The sequence below is a fragment of the Podarcis filfolensis genome (assembly GCF_964270895.1).
Source record: "Podarcis filfolensis genome assembly, chromosome: 7".
NCBI lineage: Eukaryota > Metazoa > Chordata > Lepidosauria > Squamata > Lacertidae > Podarcis > Podarcis filfolensis.
Window position 1 is genome coordinate 44,852,990 of NC_139603.1, and position 12,028 is coordinate 44,865,017.

At 40.3% G+C, this 12,028-nt stretch overlaps 1 protein-coding gene across 9 annotated transcripts in view; it reads left to right on the forward strand.

Moving 5' to 3' along the window:
• The window catches only part of DLGAP1 (DLG associated protein 1), a 292,685-nt gene that overhangs the window by 83,270 nt on the left and 197,387 nt on the right, over positions 1–12,028 (forward strand). The window contains exons 1-2 of one of the 9 annotated variants that reach the window (XM_083622558.1): positions 1,001–1,135; positions 1,240–1,334. The exons of the other annotated variants lie outside the window; for them this stretch is intronic. The gene's annotated coding sequence lies outside the window, so the exon portion shown is untranslated. Of the gene's footprint in view, positions 1–1,000; positions 1,136–1,239; positions 1,335–12,028 lie in introns of those variants that run through there. 9 annotated transcript variants of the gene reach the window in all.

Sequence of the window (12,028 nt, forward strand, 5' to 3'; positions counted from 1 at the left end):
CCCTGAACTCTGTTTTGCATGCTTCCACAATGGCTAATGACAGAAACACTTAGGCTGCTTTCAGACAGCACTTTATTCCATTTTCACGTGTTACCTTACCAGATAATTTCCTCATTATTTGATATTTCACACAATATAAAGGCCAATTCTGGAAATCTTGTCATAATTATACAACAGAGTGTTGAAGATGTGGGTCCTGCTACTGAAAACAGGTTGCAGGACTGAGTTTTGAACACGAGGTTTTTCAACCCGAGTACCAAACTCCTAAGCAATTACTTGTCACCTTGATGCATAACTTCAATATAATTCCTTGGAATTTCAGATTTCAAGTAGACTCAAAATTGAACAAACTGCCCTGTTTACCACACCCTGAGCAATAGTAAACTGCATTGTAGCTGCTAGGTGGCATATGCTCCCTCTGGATGACAAATGCCATCAAACTGACAGACTTGCTCTTGAGTAAGCATGCACAGAATCTGCATGCTTTGTGGGCAGTTGATGTTTTAGTGCTCTGTATCTGTCCTGATAATTTGGCTAATTAAAGGAGAATGCAAGCTTACCAGGGAGATAGGTATTTGAATCTGCTTTAGTGACTGGAAGTGAAGAACCAGGGGTGGTTGCTATTCTAGGCTGATTCCCCTGCCCCCCAGCTAGTGTGGGGCTTTGGGAAGGAGGTTTGAGGCTCTGGCTGGGTCCTAGAGCCCTCCTTCCTTCTTACCAAAGTTGGGCAAGCACTAACTAGGCTTTAGGAAGGTAGCAGGAGGACTCTAGGACTTTGTCAGAGACTTCATGCTTCCTTCCCCAAGCCCAGTGCCTAGCAGTGCTATGCTTACCAGGCTTTGAGAAGGTCCCTGCAGTTTAGCAGTTGTAATTCAGGATTTTGCGTGGCAGAGTGAGAAACCATGATGGCATAACATTTTCTGTGATGTTCCCATGTTTTTCGGGACAGTTGATGAGTATGCCTACAGGTAGACTGTGTAACAGCAACCACAGAATGCTACAAAGCTAGCCATGGTCATCCTCACTCCTACTTTTCTCCCACTTTGATTGCAATCCTATACATGCTTACCTGGGAATAAAACCCATTGGACTTTGGTGGCCCTACTTCCGAGCAGAAATACAAAGGGTTCCACTTGTAAGCACACATTTTTAAAAAGGTTGCAAACTTCCCACTGCTAACTGCTTGCTAAGTTATTTATCTGTATTTACCCAGTGTTCTGTTTTACTTGATCCGCACAGAAATCTGTGTGAGGAAGCAATGTATGAAGGCCCCTGTAACCACCATATCTTAAAAATAATTCCTAAGTGACTCATTATGCTCTGCCTTCCATCAGGTGAGCTATATTCCAGCACATCTAATGGCCTTATTTAAAAAAGAAATCAAATAGACTCACTAAACGGCTGTTGCTGCTCCTTATTGGTCTCTCTCTTTTCAGTGGCTGCTATATCCTGCTTTGCTTTTATTTTTTGCTACATGGGCTTTTAAAAATTCATAATTATTATGTTATATATTATGTTGCCCAGTTATTTTCTTAATTACCTTGAACACATAGTATAAAAAGTGAGATATAAATCTAGTAATGAAATAAACTATCAATATTCCATTAGGACTTGAGACATAATGCCAGCTCTGAAATTGAATTTGATCACCCACTTGTAGTGATTCAGACTTTCTGCATAGGAAGGTATGCAAATGGTGTGAAAATAATCAGCACTGAGAATTCCAAGTCCCCTTTTTTTCCAGTGTTCTGAAGAAAAATTGTCTGCAACTCACCCACTCTCAGCAGAGTTCAACAAATATAGAACACTCCTTGGGTAATTTGCCTTCCGTTCCTAAGAGAGGAAGCAGAATGGCTCTCATTTCAGACATGCAGATCTAAATATTTATACAGGAGGATTATTTCCCAATTAGGCCAGAAAAGAATTTGGCCTAATTTGTTGTATCGCTGCATTTATCAAGCAGTATGTTCACAGTAGAGCATGACATTTGAGTTTTTCTGTCCTTGCAGATAAAATGCTGAATGTTTTGTAGAAAACACAACCGCTCCATGAACCAACAGCCCCACCTTTCCAACCTGTAAAGATTAGAGGATCACTGAGAAAAGTGAACACTGAATAGTTAAAGAAAACTGAGCCAATATTCAACAGCTTCAAGTATCTGCAGAAATGTCTTGTCCAGTATCAGCTGACTAGTCAAGATAAGCAGGGGAGGGGGCTCTGCAGACTGTCCCCATATGAGCAGGATGCTGGTGGAAGCCATATTTACATCAAGGGGACTTGTGAGAGATTAGAAACATGAGCTTTTCATGTTTTATAAAATTCAAGGACTGTGCAGCATAGCATAATCCTACAGCATAAACCTGGAAGAATTTTACTGATGAGCCCACTCTTAAATCTGAAGGGGCAAAATTGTTAATATATAATTCTTTCCCACTTTGCTTTTTCTGCCATTATTTTTCCTGCCATTAATTTCTTCTACTCCTTGCCCCAAACATTAATGAATACCCAATGTCAGTTTCCAATCTATAATTTGGAATGTGGCCTCTAATGGCCTTAGTCGTTGCCATGCCAAACATTTTACTGGGTTAGTGGCAAAAAGCTGTTGAAGAAGAAACCCACGTAGATGGTATTCATATACAGTCTTACCCAGGAGTAAGTGCCATGAACTTATTAGGACATGTGTATGGTTAAAGTAGTCTTGTAGTCTTAGATAAAAGGTTTGATAAGCAAAATGCAGGCTGGAGATTACATGGCACAAAAAAACCAATAAACGGTCAAGCATTATCAGCAAGTGGGATTAGGGAGAAATGGAATTTGTCTTGCATTATGAGAGCACTTTAAAGCAAAAGTAAAACCTTCAGTAACAAAGCAGTGCAGTCTATATATTAACTTACATTGTCATTCAGATGGTGAAGATGAGTTGATATTGTGGGGCAGCTGTTTGCTGTATTATAGGGCTTAACCTTAACAATAAAACCTATTCATACTGGAAAAAAAGGCTTATCATATCACAAAGAGTACCATCTCTAAATCCTGAGGTAACTAGGAAAAAACAAGTATTTCCTCTTTTAAACTGGTGATAAACTTTCATTTACAGAGTGCTAGATAATTGAAAGAAATTCTCTATAAAAAAATAGACATTTGAGTTCAGGCACTCAGACTTTGGTAGAGTAGGGAAACAGGCCTTACAGTTTACACTAATCAAAAAGGTATTTAGAACAAATAAAACTGCCTTTTTCTGCACATTGCCAAATGCTCACACTTATTTCTGCAATTGTCTTGTAAAATTGAAGACTTAACATGCACAGAGATCTCCTGAGCACTTCTAAAAGGATGTCTGCTATTAGTCTGACAAGACCAGTACATGTGGTTAGGATATAGGGCTGGCGAGAGCATATTAGTACCCTAACCAGTTGTTGGTTAAAATTATTCTTCATATGTATCTGTTAAACTTAGTTAAGTGGAAATAAGAAGATGATTGCACCTTGTCACAAAACTGAACATTTTTTATTGGAAGAATAATAATTTATTATTCATACCCCACCCATCTGACTGGGTTGCCCCAGCCACTTTGGGTGGCTTCCAACTTATATTAAAACACAATAAAACATTAAAATTGAAAAAACTTCCCTGTACAGGGCTGCCTTCAGATGTCTTCTAAAGGTTATATAGTTACTCATCTCCTTAACATCTGATGGGAGGACGTTCCACAGGGAGGGCGCCACTACCGAGAACGCCCTCTGCCTAGTTCCCTGTAGCTTCACTTCTTGCAGTGAGGGAACTGCCAGAAGGCCCTCAGTGCTGGACCTCAGTGTCTGTGCTGAACGATGGGGGTGGTGATCTCCTTCAGGTATACAGGGCCGAGGCCATTTAGGGCTTTAAAGGTCAGGACCAACACTTTAAATTGTGCTCAGAAATGTACTGGAAGGTTACCTATGCCATTTTGAGCTTGATTCAGACAACCTATAAGTATATATACTACAACTCCACAACATCTTCTCCACTGCCCAATAAGCAAATCAGCAAATGAAACCTGGTTAGCTTTGCCACAGCCTGATGTGGCAAAATGGAGGTAGGCTTTTCAGTGGTGGCACCAGTGTTTTGGAATGCCCTTTCTATATAAATACAAAAGGCCCCATCACTATTGGCATTCCACTAGCACCTGAAGACACAGCTGTTTAGGAAAGCATTCCCCTGATCTTAAATCTTATCTTGAACTGATCCTAATGTTTTAACTGTTTTTAACTGACTAAGGTTGTTTTAATGTTCTGATAAAATTGTTATTTTGTATTTTAATTATGTATGGTTTTTGATAATTGTGGGCGGGGTATAAGGTGTGTGTGTGTGTGTATGTGTATAAAGGGTTCCTCATGCACTTCCACATTTTTAAAGTTAGCTGCTGTTAACTTGTAAAAAGAGATTGCTCAACTGAATAATTTTAAGGCAGCTGAAAACATATTTGAAAAGTAAGATTTCAGAAAAACAGTAAAAATGGTATTATGGCTTCCTGTTTAGAAAGAAAAGCTATTATTCTCTTTGTTTGCTATCATTTTGCATTAAATTGGTGTCTGAATAGCTTTCATGCCTATAAAACATACTTCCTCTTCCATTAGACATCCTCTGTGTAGTACTGTTTTTGCTGGAAGTAATTACTGTTTCAGAGAAGTAATTATCAGCAGAAAACCTCAAACAAGACGAACTTCATTATTCTGTCAAGTTAGGGCTCCTTATTCAAGCCCTCTCACATCCTAGGGTATTAGTCTAATAAACCATAACAATATTTTAAGTGCCTTAAAAACAAACTGTTGTACAGCATAAGCATGATACCTTCTTGGTCCTACTCTGGCGAGGAATTCTATGTAAATTACGTTTTTTCAGGGTTGTGTGAAACACAACACACACACACACATTCTACGCACTTGAATTGATTTTATTGCAATGGTTATCTAAACGTTCTATAGTTTTGTTCATTTAAAAATTACTGTGCTGCCTTTCATCAAAATACCAGTGTGGATCACAAAAATGCAAATATGTTCATCATAAAATCAACACATTAAAAAACCCACAGCAAAATACAAAGTATCAGCCACTTCAAATGCCTAATTGCCGCCTCAGGGTTTTTTTTTCTGTGAATGGTGATGGTTTGTTTTTATTATATATTTTTATTATTGGACATCATCCTGGAATCCAGTGGGTTGAAGGGCAGTTTGGAATTTGTAACAAATAACTGAATACCTAATGATGGTTTCTCATTGGAAACTACAGCTGGTAGAGATAAAGTAGCCACCAGGATGGTTTATGATTGTGCTTTTCGGATCATATTATGCTGCTCTTTCATCAATTGCATGGGTTTCTGATTAACCTCCAGGCTCAAATCAAAGTGCTAGTTCTAAGCCATCAAGGCTTAAACAATTTAGGACCAGGATATCTAAAATATTGCCTCCTCCAGTGTAAGGATGGGTGAGTATATCGATTTTGCTTTCTCATGGTTTCTCATATTTCTGCTCTTTCAGCTTTCCACTTTCCACATGTTCATATCAGTTTGCCTTAAAAAAAAAATCCTCGTGAATTTTTATCAGCATTTCAGTACAAACTTATCCTGATATGCAAATATTGGTTTGCAGTTTTGTCCAGTATACACATTTTTGCAATGCAATTTCCTCTAATATAATGCATATTTTTATCCAATATATGAATTTTTATGAGCACTTTAGACATACAGTGGCACCTCTGGTTACGAACTTAATTTGTTCTGGAGGTCCATTCTTAACCCAAAACTGTTCTTAAAATGAGGTGCGCTTTCGCTAATGGGGCCTCCCGCTGCCGCCGCGCAACTTACGCTCGCATCCCGGGGCAAAGTTAGCAACCAAGAGCATCTACTTCCGGGTTAGTGGAGCTCGTTACCTGAAGCATTTGTAAGGAGGACGGTACATAACCCAAGGTTCCACTGTATTGTGTGTGTGTGTGTGTGTGTGTGTGTGCGCTCGCGCAGGCATATAACTGACTTGGAAGAACAATAACTACATTTCAAATAAATGACAGAACATGCTGTGTAGACTGCATGTATTTGCAACTGTGCAGGAATAGGTTCTTCAAACATCAAGATATTGTTTCTTTTTCACTATGATCCAATTGAGAGGGCATGAATTCTCTATCATATTATAGGGGGAATATGAATACCACCTGCTGGTGAAAATACTACACTGGTGCATTTATGTACTTGCAGGTCAGTGTATTGTATTTTGAAAAAACCTAAAAGTTTTTATGCAAATATGTGAACGAATTGAGCTATGCCTGTTTCACAATTCTGAGCATGGAAAATGCATAAGATGTTGCCAGTGGCAGAGGAAGGGGGGTCGGTGGGGTCGGTCCGGCCCGGGTGTTATCCCCTGGGGGGGTGACATCACCATGCCCGCCCCGCGGATGCTCCCTGTGGGCAACTAGCCCCGCCCCGAGGTGCACAGCATGTGTGCCACTCCGAGTGCCAGAGCAGCTAGCTCCACCTCTGGATGTTGCAGTTAGAAGTTCTGTTCAATAGGATTTGCTCCCAGATGAGTGTACATAGGATCATAGCCTTAGTATGCCACTAAGCTGATTCATTCTGTATGCTAGAAGAACTGATGCCTGTACTGTTGAAATAAATGTTTGGCTGTGAAAATGAAGCCTTTGCAATACAATCTAGGTGTTGCTGGATAGAAGGGTTTTGTTTTTTTGTTTTGTTTTTTTAGCTACAAGTCTTTTCTCAAGGGAAACCTACATTGTAAAGGTCTGTACTTTAGAACTTCCTGCCACTACAGAGATTGGGAAGCACAAAACACATTTTTTAAAGTGAACAGAAGAATGTGCTAATATGAATCAGTAATATATTTTAAAGTACCAGTACCTTGGGTATAAAAAGGCTTTCAGACACTTTTTAAATTTGAAAAGGAAAGAACAACTACAAATATCTATAAAGAACAGATTCCACAACTGTGGGATATACCACAGGACAATGGCACAAAGGACCACCATTCTAGATAAAATGGATCTGAAAACAGCAAATGGTGTCTGAACCCGGAGAGTTTTTAGGTGCGCACAAATCCATTAACAATTTCTCTTTCATATTGATTATACTAGCATTGTTTGGCGAGTGAGCAAAATTTTATTTTCAAAATACTGTAAGATGTCATTTTGAAATTGAATGAAGAAAATCTTTATTTTTAATCTTGCTTTCAATAAAGCAAAAACATTACTTTATATATTGAGATTGTTTGCAAAACAAAACTCCAGCTGAAACACAGCAGTCCATTTTATTTAATCCTAGGGGTGAGGGAACTGTAAAAACGTACGTCTGGTTTCCACGTATCTCTAAACCGAGCTGTAGCTTTGCAAACTATGGCTTAACTATAGTTAGGAAATTCTGGCTGCTGCGCTGCTCCACTGCTGCTGCTGCTGCTGCTGCTGCTGCTGCCACCGCCACCGCCACCGCCACCGCCACCGCCACCATGCTGCTGGGAGCTAAGCCATGGTTTGACTTAGTGTTGCATCTGAACCCAGGCTTGTGATTTGTCTTGCTCCAAACCACAAGCTGTAAATAAGTTTTGTTCTGGGCTTACTGCTTTTAGTTTGGAGAAAGCAAACTATGAGCCCAGGTTTGAACACTGAGCCAAACTATAACTTAGCTTCTGGTAGCATGCCTGTTAAAAGGGGGGTGGGGCAGAATGGCCATTTATTTGCGCACCAGCATGCTTCCTCATTCATGCTTAGCAATGGTATAGTACAGTGCTTTGTGTAAACGAGGCCACACACACACAACTTCCCTCTTACTCAAGTAACAAATCAATTGTCAATAACTTAAGGAAAATGCAGAAGACCTGAAATTTTTCAAAAATGTTTCTGAGGACATCTCACATCAACTTAATCCATCAATAAGTGTGAAGGAAGTTCCTGGTTCAAGGCTGCCCCCTGAAGGTGGAGCTTAGAAGGAGACTGAGAAACAGCTCAGTGTGTGTACCATATTTAATCAAGAGTTATTTGTCTTGATAAGTTGTAGAATATCTTGATTAAAGGCCCTTAATGACATATTAATTGCTGTGTCATGTAGCTATTAGTAATATATATTACACACACACACACACACACACACACACACACACACCCTGTATGAATGTTTCAGTTCTAATCATATAGCATCATTGTTTCATATGAACAGTAACCTGTAATGTAAATTTAGCACCAAATCCTTATTCTTTGACTGCTAAAGTGGTTACAAAGCAGACTCAATTGCACCAGACTGTTGAGTCATTCATACATGACAAGTGCTCTAAGATGTTTATGGGGAAATGAATACAGTATTAGCACAGGATGAGGGACAGCATTCTTTAATCATTCAGAAAACTTGATGAAATGTAGATATTTACAATTAATGAGGTATCACATATGGTGATCACTTTAATTATATGCTCAACAGTCTCTAGAAGAAGAAGAGAAGAAGAGTTTGGATTTGATATCCCGCCTTTCACTCCCCTTCAGGAGTCTCAAAGCGGCTAACAATCTCCTTTCCCTTCCTCCCCCACAACAAACACTCTGTGAGGTGAGTGGGGCTGAGAGACTTCAAAGAAGTGTGACTGGCCCAAGGTCACCCAGCAGCTGCATGTGGAGGAGCGGAGACGCGAACCCGGTTCCCCAGATTATGTGACTACCGCTCTTAACCACTACACCACACTGGCTCTCTATCAGCCATCACTCAATATACACAGAAAGGATAAACCATCAGCAATAAACTGACATGATATTGTTAGTTTAAATATTATAACTCTAAATTTATGGGAGCAACAATGTCGCCTAATGCTTTAATATTCTCTTAATGTTTTATGGTAGTATTTCCCAAACTGATCACCTCCAGGTGTTTTGACCTGCAACTTCCATCATCCTCAGCCAGCATGACCAATGGTCAGGGATGATAGGTGCTATAATATTAACAACGTCTGGAAGGCCACAGTTTGGGGACAGCTGTTTATAGTTTTCGGCCTGCATATTTTTTCCAGCTGTGATCATTTATAATTATTTTGATAGAATAAAGCTGTAGGAGTGGTGATAATAAGAGCATGGATAGTCATAGTAGTGACTTGCAGGTTCCAATCTATAGAATTTTTATTTCATTTGTGGTGTTATGTAATTCAAGGTCATGTGCAGGATAAAATAAAAACATGGACAGCCATGGCATTTGTAGTTATTTTATAAATTTCTACTCTTTCTCCCAAAGTTGGTTTGAGACAAATGCTTTCAGGGCTTATTTACACATACATATGCATCACTTGATTGCTCAGCAGTGGATAATTGCACCTCAGTGCCCCCCAAACCCACTCCCCAAAATAAAGAGAAGATGACACAGTAATTAAGGTTAATGTTAATGAGCGTAATTTAGGCCACAACTTTATTGATTATAGAATGTGAGCAGTATTGGCTCAGGCCATTCCAAACAAACTATATCTGACTTCTGGCCCGCTTTGCTGGAAGTCTGCTAAGGGTAAACCCCAAAGGGAGAGCCCTGCCTATGTGAACTGACTCGAGCATCCCCTGGGTTCCCTGGGGTCGTGGCATGGCCCTAGCCCCTCTGTGGGCTTCGGACAAGATCCAGACCCCCGGATTCCTTTAACGGAATACCCTAGAGCATGGAGGGGCAGGTGATGACCACAGCTCCCCTTCCCTTCACACCTCTATTCCAATGCCTAACCGCCAAACCTTACAAAGTTATGACGATTGCTGAGAGGTAGGTGAAAACCAAGTGGCCAAATGCCAATCTGCCAAATGGAAAAAATTCCTACCTGGCCCCCATTTCAAAACGGGCGACCAAACGAAGTTCAAAGCAAGGCCAATAGCGAAACCTGAAAAAAGGGGTGGGAGGGCGGGAGAACCACGGTGTGAGGCAAAAGGGAACAAAATGGCATCACACCGCGGTTTAAATCGTCCCAGCCATGCCCTCAAGCCTCCTGATTGGGTGCTCGGTGCTGTGACATGACTGGGACACCTCACCGTGACGCAGGACGTTGTCCCGCCCACGCCAAGGTGGGAGGAAGTGTGCCCGGGAGGCCAGCGCACCACACGCCCCTGCTGTGAGGCGGAAGCGACTTCTAGGGTGAACATGTGAATAGTTCAGTCTTGTGATTAAGGTCTCAACATTTGTGTTCAATCTGTGCTGGTTCATTTGTAGTATTTTTATTCTCAAATCAGCACAGATTTAGTGGACAAGCATTTTGAGTCATAATATCGTTCCCCAACTGCATGGTGTCTTTTTGCAGAGGGGACAATAAGGCTGACATTCCCAAGACTACTTGTAACTGTGATACAACGTTAATCTAAATAACCAGAATAAGCAACCATTCTTTATTGTTGTTTTGTTTTGGTTTAATTATTGGGTTATTGTTTTGTTGTTTTGGTTTAATTATTTACTTGTGTTTTGTCTTGTATTTTATTCTGTGAACTGCTCTGGGATTTCTTGATGAAGAGGAGTATATAAATTATTATTATTATTATCACCATCATCATCATCACCACCACCAGTGGACCAGTTGGACATTGCTGTGACTTTGTATTCTAAAAATATCACAAAGCATAAAATTAAAACTATTTTCCAGGAGTTCCCATTAATGTTATTCGACCTCATGCTAGAATAAATAAATGATAGATTGAATGAAAAATCACCTGCCATAATTTGAGCATACTGACTAAAACTTGATCTATGATGTATGTTATGATTTTTTTTTTTGGAAGAGAACACCAGGACATTCACTTCATGTTCCCAAATGCTAAAACTGTCTATCCACCTGCTCCTGGCAATCCTGAAGAAGATAAACAGCTTGTTAGGGTAATGAAATCCATAAATGTTTTCTTACAGGAAATTAGTTTTAGAGGCACATGTAATCAGTGTGAGCCATGCTATTTCCTTTCAAGTTGGAATGTTGAGAATTGGCTTAGCATGATTCATACAGATAGATGATGCATGCTTGGTGGTCTTATGGATGGGGAAAGTGGCTTACACCAGAAGGGTTTGCTGAACTCTGCCTTGCTGAATACTGCAATATACTGGGACGGAGAGTGGAAGGGGCACCAAAGTGTGGTTGGTGTGATGCAAACATGCCTGTGGAGCCAATCTGGTGCTCCTGCTGGCACATTAGCATTGCACTGACCTCACCATTGCTCCCCTATCCATCCTGCTGCTGCACCAGCCCAGCCAGATAGAAATATAAAGATTGCTGCAGCCCCACCCCGCCGTCAACTGCTGCATATGACTCATTGGGCTCCTCATCCCAATTATGCCCCCATTCTTTCCAGCCACCATATCCTTCCTAAACAGTATACCACAACCTAACTTAAGATTATCCATTGCATTGCCAATGCACCATTTTGTTGTATGGTTATTTTTGCCATGTGTTTTATTTTTTTTTACCCCTAACTCTCTGGCTTGTTTTTTTCCAACCAACTTTTAAACTGAAAAAAGAATAATAAATCCTAACGCAGTTTGTTGATCAGTTCAACTTTACCTTTCAGCCATAATTGAAAGGAAGCTTTCAGCTCTAGGATGAAAGTCGTGAATAACAAACCCATTCTGTAACATGAGGAATTCTTGTTACTTCCCCTGGGATTCACCCCAGGAAGAGACTGGAGAGGACTTTGGGCTCGTGGCTGCTCATTCACTTCCTCTCCCAGTCTCTGCGGCCCTCTCCTTGCTCTTCTGTCCAAAAAGTGCACTGGAGAATTTTATAATACTTTGAATATGGCATGTCACCTTACTTGAGGAGATTAACCAATTGTTAACTCTGTATGACAGCTCCAAAAGGCTACAGAGAGAAATATCCGTGCTCACAGAAAGAAGGTACATTATTAAAAGTTTGTATACTTCCTGGCTGTGGAATCAACATGCTGTTTCATTTTCTCATTGAAATCACTCGGAAGTGGCAACCAACAAGCTGAACTATGGCTCTACCAACAGCTATCCATGAAATGAAGTTTAAATAAAGTTGCCATATCAGTATTGCTCCACTGGACC